We start from the raw sequence: 15,065 nt of genomic DNA, 5'->3' as shown, positions 1-15,065 counted from the left end.
GTCACGGTGCAGCCAGACACACCCCAGGGAGGGCCTTGGTGTGTGCCAAGGATGAGCGTGTTTCCTCCTCTTCGTAACGCAGGGAGTTGTTTGAAAACTATAACTTTATGTGCTTTATATCCATGTAACACACATGGCAGCTGTGGCACAGGTAAAGTGTAGCAAGCAGATTTTTTTACAGGTGCATAGTGTTTACATTTATGTGAAGTGATGCAGTATTAACTCTAAGGACACAGTGACAAGTGAAGGACGTATATTGTAATCCCTACAGTAACCACTAAAAAAAAAATACAAGAAGAGAGACAGTTTCAAAAGACAACAGATAAAATGGGGTTCTAAAAACTAACCAACTCTGAAGGCAGGGAAGAAGACAAATGGCAAAATGGTAGACCTCAAATCATTTCCATACAATAAATATAGAGGATTAAACCCTCCAAAGAAAAGCCAGGGATCCTCAGAGGGGATTTTTAAAAAGGGAGGCTCAATGGTGTGCTGGCTACAAGACACCCATTTTAAATATAAACACAGATAAGCTGAAGGAAAGAGGACACGATCACCCACCATGCAAAGGGAAGGCCTGTGGAGTGGCTAGGGTAACATCAGACCAAAGACGGCAAGACAGAGAGTACTCCAGGAATGAGGAGGGGCATTTCATGGTAATAAAACGGTCAGCTCATCATGAAGGCAAAACAGTCCTGACTGTGTATGAACCTGGAGCAGAGCTTCAAAACACAGGCGGCAAGACCCGAGTGCCTAGGCGCGCCCCTCGCGTGCAAACGCAGAGCTCCCCGCCCGGCAGCCAGCCACAGGTTCCCTACGGATCACCCGCGCTTCAAGAGAAAAGCCCCGGCCCCCGCTGGGGTCAGAGATCCTGGCCGGCTGGGGAGAAGCCAGCACGCCAGAGGACCCTCTCCCCACTCCCACCCATGCTTCCTACTAGAAGTAGCACTTGCAGGTGGCTTAGTGGTAAGTTCGACTGTAAAAGGTCCTGCTGTCTCTGGCTGCTGAACAGGCCTTGCTGGTAAGCTGGCCACTCTGACGGCAGCCCGGTGTCCCTTAGCAAGGGGTCATCTGCTGCTTCTCCTAGAGCTGCTTTCCCCTCAGGGTGGGACCTCTGGTCAGAGAATAGCAGGGACCCTGAGTATGGGGAAGGGGGAGGTTTATTTCTTTTCTCAAGTGCTAAAATATAGAGATTTTATACCAAACACCCCTGAATCTAAGGAAGAAATTAGTCTAACACTTAATTACAATTACTAAATTATAATTTGTAGAATTTGACTTAACTGCAAAAAGGAAAAAGGAGCCCATTAGCTAGATTCTATGGTTTGTCATTCAGCAAAATTAAATATGTAACAAAAGCAAGCTGGTCGTAGCACCAGTGAAATGCACATGCCTTGTTCATAAATGGCTGTGAGCTTTAGACACTATTGTAAAACTGCAGCTGAATATTTAAAAGAATAAGCAGTTTACAGATTTCCTGTTAAATCAGATTGAAGCTCCGCTCTGATTTTAAAAATATAGGGAAACAGGAAGTCACTGTGAATGAAAAGCAGAACAAGCAAGGGCCATTTGTCCCCCAAGTAACTGGCAGGAGATGAAGATGAGTGGTGAGATCATCACTGATTCCACCTTGCTTCCATCTGAGGGCCAGCAGGAGCGCCACGCCAGAGATAGAACTGATAAGGAATATTAATTCCAGGGTCGGAAATCAGATGGAATATAAGTGATCAAGAACTGCACACATTTGCTGGGCACAGCTGAACCTCCGTCTCATCCCCCATCTCTGGCCAAGCCCCAACCTGCAGGCAGCTAGCAAGGGGGTCTGGAGATGCAGGCAGCTGCAGGGGCCAGACAGGGCTGAGACTGGGCACACGGGCAGGACCCAGTCCAGGGAACTCGGGGAATCATCCTTAGAGAGCCGACCCAGGGCACCGCCCAAAGGAGGCTCAGAATTCCCAGGTGGCCCCTTTAGGCAAATGTTAACGTCAGTGGGCAAAGATAATGAAAACAGAGAAGTCAAGCATCAGGAGACCATGGAAGAGAGACCAATGAACATTAAGAGAAGAAACTCAAAAAGGAAAACGAAACTGAACAAAGGCTGGGCGCCAGCCTTGCCTTCCTTCCTTCCCAGCCGCGCTGGCCCCACCCAGTGGGCGACAGGACGGGTGCAGGTACAGTCGGGGGTAAGGAAGAACCAGCTGTGTCTGCCTTCATCCACCTGTCGCCCCACATTTACTTACTGTAGCTAAATATACGTAACCCATGACTTACCTTTCTTACTGTTAAACACACAGCTCTGCGGCCTCCAGCACATTCACACTGCTCTGTGGTCGGCACCATCACCATCTCCAAAGATGTTCGGCTCTGCAGACTGCCTCTGTGCCCGTTAAGTTCTGACTCCCCACCTACCCTGCCCCTCACACCCCTGTAACCCACCACTCCACTTTCTGTGTCTCCTCTTGGGACACCTCACAGAGTGGCTCCACACAGTCTTAGTCCTGTCGTGGCTGGCTTATCTCACTTAGCATAGTGCCCTTGAGGTCCATCCCTGTTGCTGCAAATGGCACGATTTCGGTATTTCTTTGGCTACATAATACTCCATTATATACACATATTTCTTTATCCCTGCATCTGTCCGTGGACATGTGGGTTGCTCCCACCTCTTGGCTTCTGTGAATAATGCTGTGAACATGGGTGTGCAAACATCTGTTCAAAAGTTTACCTGCCCTTACTTCCTTCAGGTACATGCACCTCACGGATCCCTGTCCAGGGCTTCCTCACGCCCTCTCCCCAAGCCACCACCACCCCTGCTCTTCCTCCAGGATCCACGATCCTGAGCTCTATGGCAGCTGGGAACCTCCCTCTTCCTGCCACCTCCCCAAGGAATCCCAGCACCCGCTGCTGGGATGCGACTGGCCCTGCCTCAAATCCCAGGAGGTCTCTTACCCTCTCTCTCTACTGCCACCATCGCTTTATCCCTTAGGGCCTCCCCTGTCCACGCCCCCCACCCCAAGCCTGGCTACAAAACAACCACATTCCCTCTCTCTTGTGAATCTCAAGCAAGGGTGCACAACGAATGCCCTTCTTTTGTTTCAAAGATTTTGTGGCCAATAACCACCGGGAAACTGACAAGGGACTGAAAACAGCAAACAAGGAGAAGTTACAGGCACTCCACAGTCCTCCAAGATTCTCAGAGGCGCTGTTCCCAGCCTCTAGCCCTCAGCTGCCTCCTGAGGTGGCTGGTGCGTAGAGCCAGGGATTTCTACCTTCAGCACTGGGTACTGGGCTCTGTGCCCTCAGCCCAGCCCCGGGCTCAGCCACGTAGACAAGACGATCAACTGTGTGATGCCATTTCTCCTTCACAGATCCTGCACTGCAGACGCTCAGGGTCGCAGGGCTCGTCCCAGCCAGTCCCAGCCCCCGTCAGCCAGCGCCCGTCGTCCTGCGACCAAGGCGAGAGACATCACGGCCAGCCACGGCGCTCCACATTAGAGCTGCCAGGCCAAGGCCACCTTCGGGACTACAGCACGAGCCATCATCACACTGCGGCCTGTCTCCCGGACAGTTAACAGCAGCCCACCCAGATACCCAGCCGGCAGCTGGTCGTTTTCCAAAGCAAACAATGTCCACTGGGCTCCTGAGCTCATGGCACCAGGCACCCAGGGCTGGGCAAAGTGTCTCTAGAAGAGAAATTCAGTTCTGCTAACACTGTCATATAGGTTACAATGGCACCTCTACCAGCCAGGCTTCCAGCTGCAGGCATTGCCCACATGGGGTGCAGGCACGTGGCCTCAGCACCCCACTGTGTCCTATCTCAGTCCAGCTGCTCAACTGCAGCTCCTGAAGCAGCCTACAGAGCAGCCTGACTTAAATATTGCTTTATAATCCTTGTAATTCTTATACTTACATAATTATAACAAGATCTTATAATTCTATAAGGAGACGGGGAGTGGCCATGAAAACATTTTCGCCCATGCAGAACCCGTCTATCTCATGTCGAAGGACTTTAACAAAACTACAGAACTTGAACACATTTATCAGGCCCAACCAAAGCTGCTGCAACAGGAGATGAAATAAGCGGTGACTGAGACAGCTCAGCTCTCTGCTGCCACAGCCCGAGGAGCGTGGCTTGTGCTGTCGTCCTGAGCTCGGTCTTGTGGAGTAGGGCACTGTCTTGCCTGTATGGTGGCAGCTGGCTCACCTTCCTGCCCACGCTCCCTGGTGCACGAATAGACAGATTCCAGGCAAGTGTTTTGTGCTTAGAGATGAGCCAGGAGGTGCCCACGGCACTAGAGTGCACGTCCCATCGGCCCAGATGTAGGCCCATGACCACACCTGACTGCAAGGGAGCCTGGCAGATGTGGTCTCTAGCTGGTGGCCGTGCATCCAGTCAAATCTCAGGGGGGTTGTTACTAAACTTCTACTGCTTATGCATCTCATAATACACACAAGGTAACATGGTGACATGTATACAACTTATAAACGTTAATATACTTCAGGGGTGAATGTAAATTGTATGTGTATGGTACAATTTGTAAACATTAATCTACTTATTTAGAGGTGCAGGGTGAATACAGTTTAACGAACAGGAACATGAGATCCAAAAAAGATTTGGAGCCATCGCCCCGCAGGACAGAGGCTAAGCTTTTGGCATGGCCCTCCCTCAGGGTCGGCCCGCCTGTTCTCTCCCACCTCTCTGGACACACAGCGACATCTCCAGCCACGCTCAGTGTGCTGAGGGCCTCGCACCGTTCCGCCCTCCCCGCTCCACAAGACAGAGCTCAGACGTCACATCTTCTGAGCAGCGCTGCTGATCATGGCTCTTTGGTTCTCATAACGTTCCGTGGACTTCAGTGAGAAGGTCCCTGCCTTGTGCCCTGAAGTGGTGTTTGCACATGTCTGGGGGCAGAAGGACAGAGCTCCTCTCTTTTGTCCATGTTCTAGTCCCTGGAACCTGAGACCATGTCACCCCACATGGTGTATACATGTGCCCAAGTGATTAAGCCAAGGATCTTGAGACCAGAGATCCCCTGGTTCACCCAGGGGGGTCCTGTGTGAGCACAGAGACCTTGGAACTGGAAGAGGCACATGACAGAGAGATGTAAGGACAGGAGCAGAGGGGACTGATACCCTGGGGGGAGCCACATGCCCAGGAAGGGGGCTGCGGGTGGGCGGTCGGGGGGTGGGGGGATTGTCAAGACGCAGGGTTGGTAGGGAAAGGGATTCTCCCCTGGAGCCTCCAGAGGGAGCTCAGGCGCAGACACCTTGGTTTTCGCACACTGGATCCATTGCAACTTCCGACCCCCAGAACCAAAGATAATAAACATGTTGTTTCGAGCCCCTAAGTTTGTGACAATTTGCTACCAGCTCCAGGACACCCACGGTGTTCTTCTTGCCCCACACGTGAGCTCCCTCTGTGTCTAGCACAGGGCACACAGCAGACGCTCAGCGAGGGTTTGCGGAATGAAAAGCAATTGGGGGACAGAAGCAGCTTTGGACCCGGACCTGAATTTGAATCCCTCCTCTGACATCTGCTATGTGTGACTTCTTGGAGCAAACGTCTTCAGGACGCGGCTTCTTCGCCTGCTAGGTAACCACGGACACCTCTTCAAGCTGTGAAGATTCAGTCACAGAGGCCATGCAGGGACCCATGCCCACGGGCAGGCCTCTCTCCCGCAGGCCTCAGCGTCTGTCTGTGCCTGTGTCCTGGTGCTGCCTTCACAAAGCACCACATGCTCAGGGCTTAACACAGCAGACAAGAGTCCCCCAGCTCAGACAGCCAGGAGCCCAAACTCTCGGCGTCAGAGAGCCATGCTCCTTCCGGGGGCTCTAAGGCACAATCCCTCCTTGCCCCTCAGCTTCGGGGTTCCTGGCTGCCGGTGGCCTCCCTTGGCCTGCAGCTGCCCCACTCACCTGTGTGTGCCCCATCAGTGCGCAGCCTTCAGGGATACCAGTCACTGGAGAGGGCACCAGGGCTGTTGCAGCCTCATCTTGACTAATCAGATATGCAATGACCCTGTTTCCAAGTAAGGTTTATTTTGAGGTCCCAGAAAGGACATGCATCTGGGGGGAGCCATCCAACCCAGTGCACCCTCTTTGCTACAGCCAGCCACCAGTCTCCGAGTCCATCTTCATTTCTCGGGCACTTGGGACCTGGCACATGGCCCATCTCCACAACCCGGACCAGCTATCAGCCAGAGCAACTTGGTCCTCCTCGAGCCCGACCCATGCAAACCCCGGCCTCTCTATCCCCAGACCTCCACCGCCCTGTGGCTCTGGCCACACCTCTCCAGCCACCAATCCCAGGGCCACTCTGTGGACTTTGTCATCATCTGCAGCTGGTGTCCCTCTGAAGCCATCACTCACAAAACGTCCTGTGTGACTGTCTTCTCCTCCCCATCGCACAGCCAGTAACAGACCCAAAGGTGCTTGTGTTAAGTCAGCGGGCCAAACAAGCCCCTGTGTCAGCAGAGCCAGCCTGCAGAGCGCGCACGGGGCCGCCTGCTCTCTGATGCTTCCTGCTGGGCACAGCCAGGAGGGCAGCTGCCTCCCCATCGGCCTCCTGTTCTACTGCGAGGATTCCAAGACTCCACCAACCCCAAGTCAGCATCCAAAACATCCTCGTCCCCCATCCTTTCTTTGTTCTGCCTGGAAAAGCCTGTGCAGGGTCCCCAACACCACCCCGAGGATGGCACAAAGGAACAGTCACACCCCTGCAGGCCCGGGGGAATTGGCATAAGCCTTAGCCAGGCCTCAACTGCGAAACCTGTGATCAGTGTCCCCCTCACTTTTTGCCTCTCCTTCCAAACAGAATCCATACCGCCTGGGCATTGCCCTCGGGCCCACCCACCACTTCCAGGCCTTTCCACCCAGCGTTACACTAAACCCCTACGTGGCTTCCTCTCATCCTTAATCCCCACCCAGCCTCGCAGGCTCTGAGGGAATCACCCACACGTTCCACCTTTTTCAGTCTCTACTGGAATCTTTTACCATCATTAAATGTGCTCATGTCTCTCTCCTTTTTAAAACAAAGGGACTCCCTACAGATCGCCTCCTTCTTCACCTTCCACCCTCGCCCCTCCTTGTGCACACTCACGTAGCACTGTCCTCTCACGCCCCCTGACGTGCAGCAGCCTTGCTTCTCTGCACTGCTCGACTCCACGAGGTTCCCACAGCCCGTCGCCACGCCCTGTGGACGGGGGTCATGTGCCCCCGCTCGCCCTCCCTCCTGGCCCGCACTCCCCTGGATTTCTGCATCGCACACCTTCTTCCCAGCACTTAGCAGCCTCTCCTCCTCTCCGCCTCCAGGGGTGTCTAAGGCTCATTGATACCTCAGCCTTCTACTGAAAAAACAAAATTTAACCAAGTAAATTTGAAGATCTAATTGGCTTTATTATGCGATTTGGGCAGCAATCCACCCAGCAAGAAGAGATCCGAAGCAATTGTACAAAATGGGAGGTTTTATAGGAAGGAGGGGGGGTGGGCAAGGAAATTATTAGCAAAAGCAAAGAAAGGACTGTCAGGCCAGGTCACCCGCTTAGGGGAAGTGCATTCTCAGCATGAAGTGACCTCATCTTCTGGGGATGAACAGGGCCCACGTGACAGAGTACCTGATTGGTGCTGTCCAGAAAATTCCAGATTGATTATTAAAAGGTCACATTCCCGGGACAGGTTTGCAATTGTAAGCAAGCCTTGTTTGGGGGTGCAAATTCCTCCATTTGGGGCTTGTCTCTTTTTCTCCACACTGCACTCTGCCTGGCCCATCTCCCAGAGGTTGTGGCGCCACGTGCAATGGCTTCTGCAGCTGCTCCACCTCGGAGGGCTGGTGTCCTGGCTAGTCATGACCCCTCAACTCCCCCTCCCAGGGACGGAGGTAGGCAGGACAGTCTGGCCCCACCAGACCTTACAGAAGCAGCTCTGGGTTCTTCTAGTCCACTGATGCGCCTGCTGTTGGCTGTGGAGTCCGGCTGCCCCGAAGCTGCACTGAGGGGCTGAGCCCCAGAACCAGGAGAGCAGAGGAGTTAAAGACTGTGGGGCAAATCTGAATGGACAGGAGCTGGAGACAGAGAGCTAACAGGTAAATTTTTTTCTTTTTCCCAAAGAACTGTTCTTGTAAGGCCTGGTGGCTCTCCACATCCTGCACGGAAGACAGGCTGATGGCCAGGCGACTGGGCGTTCCCCTGCACAGCGGCGCTGGCTCGGTGAGGCCCCACCCACAGCTCGCTTTCCTTCTTCACTGGCTCACCTCTTTCCCCCTCTTGTTGGGCTGACACTCAGCAATAAAGCCTTAGCAAGCGAGCTAAGACTCCCCAGCACACGGGAATACCATCCTGCTGTCAACAGGATGACGTGACACCTCGTACCCACTGGGATGAAAGACTCCAGGAGTCAAGTAATAACAGGGATGGACAAGGGCATTGAGAAATCAGAGCTCTCGTGCCCTACTGGTGGGGTTTTGAAATACTGCAGCTGCCATGGGAAATGGCCCAGCAGGGCTGCGGATGATCCAAGAGAGTTACCCAGGCCCGGCTGCACTGTTAGCAGCCCCACCCAAGAGCAGGAGAAACACAAGTCTCTGCAGAACTTCCACACAAGCATCTACAGAAGCACCATTCATCACAGCCACAGATGGAAGACAACACAGCGGTCCCATCAACTGGCCAAGGAATAAACAAAACGCAGTATTTCCGTATAATGAGATACTGTTCAGCCCTAAAGGAATGAAATACTGATACAAGATACAATGTGGATGAACCTGGAAATATTATGCTAACTGAAAGAAACCACTCACAAAAGACCGTGTACTGTCTAATTCCATTCACATGAAACTCCCTAACAGCAAGACCTAAAGAAAGAAAGCCGGTCAGTGGCTGGAGACGGGAGGATGGTGGGGATGGGTAATGGGTGACGGCTAAAGCATGTGGGAGTTTCTTTTTGGGGTGATGAAAATGTTCTAAAATGAGACTGCTGATGGATGCACAGCTCTGTGAATGCATCAAAAGCCACTGAATTGTACACTTTACATGGGTGAATTGCTCAGTATGTGAAGTTTATCTCAATAAAGCCATTAAAAATGATGACATAAGGATGCTCACTCTCCCCACTTTCATTCAACATAGTTCTGGAAGGTCCTAGCCATGGCAATCAGACAACACAAAGAAATAAAAGGCATCCAGACTGGCAAGGAAGAAGTTATACTGTCCCTGTTTGCAGATGACATGATATTGTACATAAAAAACCCTAAAGAATCCACTCCAAAACTACTAGATCTAAAATATGAATTCAGCAAAGTTGCAGGATACAAAATTAACACACAGAGATCTGTTGCTTTCCTATTCACTAACAATAAACTAGCAGAAAGAGAAATCAGGAAAACAATTCCATTCACAATTGCATCAAAAAGAATAAAATACCTAGGAATAAACCTAACCAAGAAAGTGAAAGACCTATACTCTGAAAAATACAAGACACTCATGAGAGAAATTAAAGAAGGTATCAATAAGTGGAAACACATCCCATGCTCATGGATACAAAGAATTAATATTGTCAAAATGGCCATGCTGCCTAAAGCAATCTGTAGATTCAATGCAATCCCTGTCAAAATACCAATAGCATTCTTCAATGACCTGGAGCAAATAGTTCTAAAATTCAAATGGAACCACAAAAGACCCCAAATAGCCAAAGTAATCCTGAGAAGGAAGAATAAAGCAGGGGGGATTATGCTCCCCAACTTCAAGCTCTACTACAAAGCCACAGTAATCAAGACAGTTTGGTACTGGCACAAGACCAGACCCACAGACCAATGGAACAGACTAGAGAGCCCTGATATAAACCCAACCATATATGGTCAATTAATATATGATAAAGGAGCCATGGATATACAATGGGGAAATGACAGTCTCTTCAGCAACTGGTGTTGGCAAAACTGGACAGCTACATGCAAGAGAATGAAACTGGATTATTGTCTAACCCCATACACAAAAGTAAACTCAAAATAGATCAAAGACCTGAATGCAAATCATGAAACAATAAAACTCTTAAAAGAAAACATAGGCAAAAATCTCTTGAATATAAACATGAGCAACTTTTTCCTGAATGCATCTCCTTGGGCAAGGGAAACAAAATAAAAAGTGAACAAATGGGACTACATCAAGTTAAAAAACTTATGTACAGCAAAAGACACCATCAGCAGAACAAAAAAGCATCCTACAGTATGGGAGAATATATTTGTAAATGACAGATCCGATAAGGGGTTAACATCCAAAATATATAAAGAACTCACATGCCTCAACACCCAAAAAGCAAATAACCCGATTAAAAAATGGACAGAGGATATGAACAGACAATTCTCCAAAGAAGAAATTCAGATGGCCAACAGGCACATGAAAAGATGCTCCACATCACTAATTATCAGGGAAATGCAAATAAAAACCACAATGAGATATCACCTCACACTAGTTAGGATGGCCAACACAGAAAAGACTAGGAACAACAAATGCTGGCGAGGATGCAGAGAAAGGGGAACCCTCCTACACTGCTGGTGGGAATGTTAGCTAGTTCAACCACTGTGGAAAGCAGTATGGAGGTTTCTCAAAAAACTAAAAACAGAAATACCATTTGACCCAGGAATTCCACTTCTAGGAATTGACCCAAAGAAAACAACTTCTCAGATTCAAAAAGACATATGCACCCACCCCTACGTTTATCACAGCACTATTTATAATAGCCAAGATAGGGAAGCAACCTAAGTGCCCATCAGTAGATGAATGGATAAAGAAGTGGTACATATACACAATGGAATACTATTCAGCCATAAGAAACAAATCCTACCATTTGCAACAACATGAATGCAGCTAGAGGGTATTTTGCTCAGTGAAATAAGTCAGGCAGAGAAAGACAAGTACCAAATGATTTCCCTCATTTGTGGAGTATAAGAAAAAAGGAAAACTGAAGGAACAAAATAGCAGCAAACTCAGACTCCAAGGGACTAGTGGTTACCAAAGAGGAGGGGTGTGGGAGGGCGGGTGAGGAGGGAGAGAGAAGGGGATTTTGGGGTATCATGATTGGTACACATGGTATGTGCGGGGTCATGGGGAAGACAGTGTAGCTCAGAGAAGACAAATAGGAACTCTGTGGCATCTTACTACACTGATTGACAGTGACTGCAATGGGATATGGGGGGGATTCGATAATAAGGGTGAATGTAATAACCACATTGTTTTGTGAAACCTTCATAAGAGCATATATCAATGATATCTTAATAAAAAAATGATGACAATCTATACTGATTGACTCTGAAAAATACTCTTGACCTCTGAAGAACTGGTCCATTCTATTGACAGCAGGATGTGAAGTCTGATCCTATTTATGTTTTTTTTTTTAAAAAACATGCATTTATGCATAGGACAAATATCTGAAAATACCTCAAAATGCTGCAGTGAGCAGACTCAGAGACTCCAAGAATGAACTAGTGGTTACCAAAGGGGAGGAGTGTGGGAGGGCAGGTGGGGAGGGAGGGAGAAGGGGATTGAGGGGTATTATGTTTAGGACACATGGTGTGGGAATCACAGGGAGAACAGTGTAGCCCAGAGAAGGAACATAGTCGATCTGTGGCATCTTACTACACTGATGGGCAGTGACTGCACTGGGGTATGGGTGGGGACTTGATAACATGGGTAAATGTAGTAACCACATTATTTTTTCATGTGAAACCTTCATAAAAGTGTATATCAATCATACCTCAATAAAAAAAAATGCTGCAGTGAGTATCTCTAGGTGGTGGAATGATGGATGCTTTTAAAAATATTTCTCCATATTTTCTGAATGTTTTACAATGAGCACATGATGTTTTGCTATTAAAAATAATATACCTAGTCACATATCCCATTTTAAAAATTATTATAAATGGTTATTAATGTTATAATAAAAACATAGCAGGAATACAGACTAGGGGAGTAGATGGCTCACGGCATGACATCTCAAAGTTTCTAGACCATCAGCCATGATCCTTGTGTCCAAAAAAGCTACAGAAGCCTTGCGTCTGCAGAGATTTGGGGAGTAGGTACCATACGAAGGTGCATAAGTAATAGCAGACTTCCTTGCATCATAGCAGGCGATGATGAATATAAAGTGGTGCAATTAAGAACTAAATTGTACCTCATGTACATTTCCCTGAATACTTAATGCAGAGTAACTTACTGGGGCTGCACAGACTAGATCCCATGATATTCAACACTTCCTAGAGAAATTACACCAGTAACAGCTTCCCCAGGGATAAGGGAGTTTCAATTTCTCAAAATATTTGAATATGGTTTCAGACATCAAGGCTGCAGTTTCCAAAATGGTAAATTCAGATTCTTCCATCATCATTCTCTAGACTGACTTTATTCATGGGACCAGACTCCAAAGACATTTAGGCAAACCACATACCCTGGGGCTGCAGTGACAAACTCTACCTAAGACTGAGACCATACTGATGACCGTCTGCAGGGACCCAAGGAACTCAGCCCACATGAGTTCCTCCCACTTTTCCACATGCCCAAAGGTCCCCTCCGGTGCTCCAGGAGGCCCCCTGGTTCACAAAGTTCCAGTAGAGATACAAGAGGACATGAAAAGTCAGAGGCACTGGGCTGTATTATAGTATCAGATGAGGAGAGAAAAAATGGTAACCAAGTGAACAGACCTTACACCAATTAGTGAACGGAACTGCTAGTCCCTTTCCACATGGGAGACAAACAACACAGAAACCCACAAAATATTTTATACAGCATGTACTTGTCCATAAGCGATGTGACAACAGAAAGACATTGGCCAATATGCACAGCCAAGCAGCAGAGCGGAAGAAAAGAGATCAGGAAAACCGAATACCCCTGCGGTCACGAGGACACACTGATTCCTGTGCAGAGGACTCCACATTCACAGCAGCTCTAGGTAAGCAAAAAACTGTCACCTCTGCTTAGTGGACCTCATGTACCTGAAAAACAGTTTTTGAAAGCTGATATGCTAAAAAGAAGCTTCCTGCCTTTGCTGATGTTTCCTAACTAAATCCATGACATACCTACATTTCAGGGTCAAGACTGTGATGTAGATGCGTCTCGACTTCCATCGGTGCTTCTCAACCTGAGTATGTGAGACTTGAGGTTGACGGCGGCATAGGAGAGAGACAGTACAGGCTTCTGACGGTTGGGAAAGGGCTGACTCTCAATTATACGACATCCCACTGTACAGACGTGCAGTCATTTATCCAACTATTTGCCTATCGGTGGACAGTTGGACAGTTTTTGTTTTTGTTTTGCTTTTGTTATTACTAAGTTCCCATGTTACTGTGATGGTGTATCTTCATACACATACGGTGGAGGGGGGGTAATGGCTAAGACCCAGGTTATAGTATTTCTTGGAGTCTAACTGCTTTGAACCTTTGGGGACAAATTATACAGCGATGACCAGGGCTTAGAGAGGAATAGAGAGTGAGGTCTGATGCATCCGTTCACTCCCACTTCGGGTCACGCTAAGTGAATGAATACTGGTCACATTAATAGCAAATCCTACTTCTCGATTGAGCACAAGGGTTCAAGAACAAATTTCAGTTGTAATCCAGGGTGATAACACTTTTTATTTATGCTCTCATAGAAACAGAAAAAATTAAGTCAAATTCATGCCAGGCTGTCCACAGCATAACTGGGCTGTCTGGCCTGTCAGTTAGAGGTGGCAGAAAAGAGAAACCAGTACTGACCCTGGGCAACAGTACCAAGCTAATGAATGGCAATGCCCTTACAGAGAGCTTCTCAAAACTTTCCTAATGCAACATTCCTTAAAGCCAAGGGGTGTGAACACAGCCACTGCAAGCACTTTTCCTTGAAATCTCTGGTCCTATCATTTAAAATTCATGTGAATCCCCCTCCCCTCAAAATAAGGTTTGAGAAATATCAATATCTCAGGAAAATGTTTTCTTTTAAATGTTCTGGCATATAGCCACAAACCTGGATGTTGAAGACTCCACGATGGTCTTCCAAATGCCTAGGCCTGTAAGAGGATTTGCTATTTAGGGCACAAATTTCCTCTTTCAATCTCTGCTCATCCACAGGTAGGTATAAAAGACCACTGACTCTCACTGTTGTTGCTGAAGAACACCTTGAATACTATGATCTAGCTCAAAAAGATGTGGGGTTTTAACTAGCATGGGGCCTGCCCCCATACTTAGATGGCGTGACACAGGGTGGCAAACAGGATATAAATACATCATCACACATCAACAAAATAATCTGTTTCGTAGATAGAGTTTAAGAGTTTGTATTTTTCTTGAACGATTTTGATGGTTTGCTTTTTCCAAATGTCAGGAAGACAATTAGAAACTGGGAGCAATGTCTGAGTGAAATTTTTTTCATTTACGTTTCGTGAAGGGCTTTCTATCAGGAAGTTTCTGAACCGCCCTGGCAGCTGGGGGACATGAACGCACTTCGCTCGCACACGCACTTGCACAGGGAACTCGTACCTTGGCGCCCTGCCTCCCGGTGTGCCCGGCGCCTTCGGGTCCCTGCGAGCATCAGCGCATTTCACTGGGGCGGGCGTGGCGCCCATCAGGAGCCCTGGGACGCGGGACACGGAACAGGGTCGCAGCATCACCCGGTGGCACCGCAAGTGCGGAGTGACCACCTACCGGCGACCAGGCGGAGGGGACCCGGTTGGAAGGGGAGGCGCATCCGTGGGCCGCGGCTGGGGGAGGATTTAGGCCAGCTGTTCAACCTCGGAACACCGAGGGGAGGGCGACTGCTAAGGGCTACGCGCTCTGGACATCGCTTTCCCGCCCTCGCGTCGGGTCTGCGCGCCGCCTCCCTCGGGGGACAGCCCGGAGCTGCACCCAGGATGGGGGAGGCGCCGCTCTCGGCCGGCCCGGCCCTCCCTGCCGGCCCCCCAACCAGGCCCGTCCGTCCGTACCCACAGACCCGCCTGCCCGGTCCAGCCCGATACGTCCGCACAAGCCCAGCCGCCCGCCCCATAACAGTCCCCGGGCCATCCGTCCGTCCGCGCTCCCGGGCCCGCGCGCCGGGAGCGAGGCGGCGGTGGCG

The 15,065-nt window shown here is 49.3% G+C and overlaps 1 long non-coding RNA gene across 3 annotated transcripts in view; it reads right to left on the bottom strand.

Annotated features, from left to right (window-relative positions):
• LOC118968522 (uncharacterized) overlaps positions 1-15,028 on the bottom strand; it is a 42,421-nt gene extending 27,393 nt beyond the window's left edge. For all 3 annotated transcript variants that reach the window (XR_012132028.1, XR_012132029.1, XR_012132030.1), the window contains exon 1: positions 14,492-15,028. This is a non-coding gene — a long non-coding RNA (uncharacterized lncRNA). The remainder of the gene's footprint in view (positions 1-14,491) is intronic.
• Between the last annotated feature and the right edge of the window lie 37 nt (positions 15,029-15,065).

The sequence above is a fragment of the Manis javanica genome, chromosome 6 (genome assembly GCF_040802235.1).
Source record: "Manis javanica isolate MJ-LG chromosome 6, MJ_LKY, whole genome shotgun sequence".
In the NCBI taxonomy this organism is placed as follows: Eukaryota; Metazoa; Chordata; class Mammalia; order Pholidota; family Manidae; genus Manis; species Manis javanica.
The sequence above is the reverse complement of the archived record's forward strand: the minus strand, read 5'-3'. Positions and strand labels throughout refer to the sequence as shown.